The sequence below is a fragment of the Plecotus auritus genome, assembly GCF_963455305.1.
Source record: "Plecotus auritus genome assembly, chromosome: 9".
NCBI lineage: Eukaryota > Metazoa > Chordata > Mammalia > Chiroptera > Vespertilionidae > Plecotus > Plecotus auritus.
Window position 1 is genome coordinate 146,043,480 of NC_137783.1, and position 6,000 is coordinate 146,049,479.

Consider the following 6,000-nt stretch of genomic DNA (forward strand, 5'->3'; position numbering starts at 1 on the left):
TTAGCTGTCCTAGAAGGGGGTTACGTGGGGTTGAACCCCAGAAGTAGAGGGTGCCTAGCTGCCGAGAGGGCAGTTGCCCAGGTAGGTGGAGAATGGTAACCGTGAGGTTTTGGTCCAGGTTATGAAGGAAAACTGGGAGCCGATGCTCTCTTGTTGATAGACAGTTGGCAGCCAAGTGGGCTGCCTTGCAGGCCTGTGTGACAATGCCCATGTCAGGGGTGGCACAAACCTCTACTTTAGGAAAGTGGGGGAGGCCTGTTTGGAACGGAGGGAAGCGGTGAGTACCAGCCCACTGTCACAGGAGTTACAGACCCGGTGAGGTCTTGTGACATGTGAGATCCTATGAAGGGATAAAGCTCATGTGGAAAAGCTACTCCCTTAGTCTGTTCTGAGAGGGCGTGTCACCCCTCCCAGAGACCATGTGTGGTTTAAGGATGGGTCAAGTAGGGGGAACCCTACTACGGAAGTATCCTCACACTGCATGTGCAGATAAAAGTAACAGAGGAACTGTTGCTAAGACCTTTCCCTAGGCAGAGAGAGAAGGGACAGTATAGGCCTAGCCATGGTCTGTTACTAGGGAAGGACCCTGATTAACCCTTCCATTCCCTTGGGGAACCAGGTACAACTATAAGTTATAGTGGCACCTCATGAGCCAAACCTGGCAATGTAGTAGTACCCTACAAGAGACAGGGGTACAGAGCAGGAGGGATGGAACCCACAGGTTTTTCTATTATGGCCAGAGTACTGGCCATAGCATGTTATAGTTTGTGTTGAACTCTGAGTTCAGGGAACTGGAAAGAAGGCCAGAGCCCCCCTAGAAGGCCATCTTGATGTGGAGTGTGGGAACCATGCCAGGTCTCCAGATAGTCAAGGCCAGTGGGAGCACAAAGGCCTTGCTATCAATACACCAGAATGACCAAAGGCCGCTCTGGGCATGTGTCTACATAGAATGTTCAAGGACTCTGAGCCTGGGAATCCTAATCCGGCCAAGATACCATGAGCGGGTGCAAGGACACAAGGTACACTGTGTCCTTCTATAGCAAATATGATTGATGTCACTGTGGGCACGAAGCCTTCTTGGTCTAAATAGTATAAAAATAGGTTACTGACCACCTAGTTAGCTGGAGTAGGCTAAGGCGGGAATGAGAAGAAGTCTATTGGAGTATGGAGAGAGAGCAGCTAGGATTGAGTGTGTGAAGAAGCCTGCTAGAGAGAGCAGCTGGGCAGGAGAGACAGGAGAAGCTGCTGAACCGGAGAGCTCAGGTACCGCTACGATGTGAGGCAATGAGTCTAGGAGGCAGTGTGTGGCTGCTCAGATAATAGCTGTGGGTACAGAGACTGATGCTGTTTTATGGGAAAGATACATGTTCACCGGCCGGTGTCCGGCTGCCTGCCTGTATGGACTTTGCTGTGAGGACTGTTCTTGTCTGTTGCCTATATGGCCACTGGCTTCTGCAATAAAGACTCATTCTTATATACTCACAACCTCTCATGGCTTCTCCATCTAAGACCTGGCGTCCTAGGAGGACCAGCCCCAGGCAGAGGGGCTTGGATCCAACACCTGTTACTAGTGAGCAGGGGTTAAAGGAGGAGCTTGGACTAAGTTTCCAACAGTTAGTACAGCGGGCAGGGTTTGAGAAGAACAGGCCTGGCATAGTCAGATAGGAGAATTTAGAAGAATACATGGGCTCACAACCACTCAGAGATACTCAGAACAACTCAGAGCACCAGAGCTCGTGCAGGGCTCCTGCTGGGCTGTGCTCTGACAGGACCTTATTTGGAAACAGGGTTAATGCAAATGCAATTAAGATGAGGTTACACAATTGAAATGAGGTTATACTGAGGTATATAACCTTATCCAATAAGACCAGTGTCCTTATTTAAAAAAAGAGAAATTTGGTTATAGATGCACCTAGGAGAAAACCACATGGACATGAAGACAGCACTAGATAAGCCAAGGAAACTACCAGGAACTAGGAAAAAGGCATGGAAGAGGCTATCACAGCCCAAAGAAGGAGCCAACCAGACAGCACCTTGGTCTTGGACTTCTAGCCCCCAGAACTGTAACACAATACATTCCTGTTGTTTGGGCCACTCGGCGTGTGGTATTTGCTACGGCAGTCTTAGAACACTCAACACACAGGTCGAAGAGAATCTTGCCAATGGAGCACAAATTATTTCTCGGAGGTTCAAAGAGACAGGCAATTTAAACAGAAAGACAACTTGAAAACCAGATAGACAACTTCTCTCCCCTCAGCCACAAACTCATTTCACAAATAAAGAAATTTGCTTACATGTACATCTCCTCTAATTCACCATGACACCTCGAGAGCAGAGGCAATAATCCTGGAATCTGGCATGGTGCCTCGCATACGGCAAGCCCTCAATACTATTCGTTAATAATAAGAGTTCATATTTCAGGATCTTCCACAGGGTCCTCTTCATGCTGCCAAGAAATGGTGCCTTTCCAAAAACAATTTCCATGGTGGAGAATAGGAAGCAAGGCTCTCTATGTGTCAGGCTGTGGACAGCAACTCCCAATGGACAAATGAAGCCCTGTCCACAGCCAGCCTGGGCCAAGCAGCCTTCTGCTGACAATATGGTGCTCTGGGTGGAGTAGCCACTAAGTCTCGCCAGGCACGCATGACCTTGGCCAGCTTTTTTCCACAATTACAAATTCATATCCCTTCATCAGCTGAGGGTCTCATATGCTTCTTTTTAAAACTATATATTTTTATTGATTTCAGAGAGGAAGGGAGAGGGAGAGAGAGAGATAGAAACATCAATGATGAGAGAAAACCATTGATCATCTGCCTCCTGCATGTCCCCTACTGGGTATCAAGCCCACAACTAGGTCATGTGCCCTGACCAGGAATCGAACTGTGACCTCCTGGTTCATAGGTCAATGCTCAACCACACCAGCCAGGCCTCATATGCTTCTTAGAGTCAGGGACCCTCTTATTTATCTCTGCACCTCTATGTTCCCAGGTTCAGCTCAGATCGTGGCAGATGTCCAATGAATGTGTGTCGGCTTGAACCAACCTCATATGCGGTTGCCTATCACACAAGGCAAGAAGAGGAAAATTTACAAGGTGTTATTTTGCTAAAACATACCTCTGAGGGGGATCTCATGCCTTGTTATTTGTAACCCTTCCTTTCCAAAGCTGGAAGAGTGTTGAAAGAAGTCATTATCAAAATGACACTTTCCAGCACTTAAAATGTCTGCCTGGGTTTAGAGAACAAAGCTTCAGTTAGCCCAGGCTCTGCAGGAAAATCTCCCACGAGGCACACTGAGGATGTAAATTTTACAGTGAACTTGGTTGCCCATAATAAACACGTTTGTCAAAGACGAACACATTTTATACAGACAGCAAGTTCTCAAGATCATGATGATGACATTAAGTCTATTCCATATTACCAAGTAGATTAAATATACTTTCGGGGTGACTTCGTAGTACTCACATCTTACTTTCATAATCCATTTTGGAACTTTTTATGGTTGAAATGGGTTCTGAGGAACAGAATACACTTTGTTTTTCATTGAGTTGATAGGAAATCAGGATTAGCCTCCACAGGCTATGTTTATGACAGTTGTTCAAGATGTGCCTTGATTGAAAGGAGGGAGTCGCTGGGGTCCATTTGGTCTGGGACATAACTATGGGGCTTGAGTGCAAAAATAACAATGTGGCTCAGAAGTTGAGAATCAATCCATTTTGCTGCATGCTGCCTCACCCCATCGTGCCCTCTGGGGATGACAACCTCTAGCACATGGATACTCAGATGGGGGTGGGTGAGAGGCCCCTACCAAGCCAAATGCACCATGGCACTGCCAGCCCAGGGCAGGGACCCCACTACCATGCCCCTCTCTAAGACGCTATGGGTGCATACCCAACCACAACACTCCCTACATCTGTTTCCAGATCTCCTACTGGGAGCAAAAGATAGAATGGGGTCTCCCTGCCTACTGGCTAACTGGTAGCCACCTTGGGAAAGGATGGCAACAGTCAAGGAGGGCAGGAGGAGGGCAGGTAAGGTCTGGAACACCAGGGACTGGGGAGGGTGTGGTCACAGGACCACAGTGAGCTGAGCTCTATTGTCCCATCCGACTTCCGTTACAAAAGACATATTCAAAGATAAATTAGGAAATGCAAGACAGCAATGGTAGTGTGTTAAAACCCTAAGCAAGGCCTTCTGAGCGTGAGTCTTGGGTGCCTGCCCAGGTTTTTGCCCATGAATCCTTCCCCGCCTGGGACATATGCATAGGAGTTTAGTTTTCCATATGGGTTTTAACAGACGTGTTGGTCACGTGTTGAGTGTGTACTGCTTTGTTCAATGTCCTATGAAAGCTAAGCTAAACTAGATCCTAAGGTAGTTGATGTTCAACAATTTTTTTTCTTCTTGTTTCTCCCAAAGAACTTAGAATGGTGCTATTGACACAAATCCACTAACAAACACCACATAAATCACAGAAGGCACAGCCTGAGATGCTGAGAGATCAAATATTCTGTTGCACACACATGGAATTGAATGAATGACGGTTTTAATCATAGCAACACAGACTTCATTCTGGAGCCCCAGGCAGAAAGGGGAGAAAAGATCATCTCAAGTTCGAATGTGAGAAAGGGGATGAGAAGGGAGGTTTCTGAGAAAGATGTTTACTGGCTCAGCTCACATCATGGATGCATACGCATCATAAAGCGATTTCCACTCTTCAGGGAGGATTAGGTAATGAGGCGCCCGTGGAAACTATAAGAAAAATGAAGACATGCCTTAAATGTTGTGGTTAAAGGCTGGAAACCACAACCTCTCAGCTCCCTCCTATGGAGATTTCTTAATAACAAAATCCCTCCCTGACGCTGTGCCCGGAGAGGGGGCAGATGAAGCCTTCCATCCTAATGCCTATTGGTTGGTTCACTGGCTCCCTGCTGCCTGAAAGCTTCGTGCCAAATGGCTGCTGGAAGAAGTCACGCAGCCAGCGGATGGATGGAAATAGCCCTGTCCGCTGGGAGAAAGAGGATCTTGGAGTGCTCTCTTCTCACCCTCACGCAAATACCAGGGAAGCATTTTTGCACCTCTGCCAGTTGCTATAGAGACCGTGCGGGGAACACATGTAAATATTCAGCATGTGTGAGACAGCCGAAGGTCCTCCAGTGCAATGTGGTTGGTTCCTCTTCTTGACTTTTCTCGCTCTGCCCCAGAGCTGCAGTTCATAGCCACATCAGTAAGCATTGTGGTTTCAGGCCTCAAACTTGTGAGGCTCATTTTTAAGAAACTCTTCTACCAGGAAGGACTGGGAAACAGCCCACATATGAGACCCGGGTTTGAAATGCTTTCCTGTTATGTTTGTGGTAGCAGCAACTGACTCTGCCTCCACATTCTCATCTGTAAAATGGGAGACATAAACCCTGTTCATGTGGGGAGAATGAGAATGGACAAGCTCTGTAAAGATGAAAGCATTAGCTGTGTTTAGCAGCATTATTATGTAATTACTGTATACTGTTGCAGACACTGGCATATAAGAGCAGGGTTCATCACCAGAGTTAGAGGTTAGGCGGCTTGTTCCTTCTCAAGGTTTGGTGTGGATGTCTCTAGCCAGGGGTGGGCAAACTTTTTGATTCGAGGGCCACTTGGGTTCTTAAACTGGACCGGAGGGCCGGAACAAAAGCATGGATGGAGTGTTTGTGTGAACTAATATAAATTCAAAGTAAAGGAGCGAAGGGGAGAGCAAGAGAACCGGATAGAACAGCCGGATCCGGCCTGCGGGCCGTAGTTTGCCCAAGGCTGCTCTAGACCATCACTTTGTTCTGCTAAAAACTGGGCTCAGTGGAGGAATCCCCCGCCATGGGGGCCTTGTTCCTGGACCATCTCCTTCCACTCTACTGGGGTCTCTGTGGTGATCCAGGGTACCATCTCCCAACCTGACATCCAGGTGGAAACAGAATGGCTCAGCTGCCAATCTCTTCCGCCCTTTGAAAAACCCAGGTCTTTTCTTATTATACA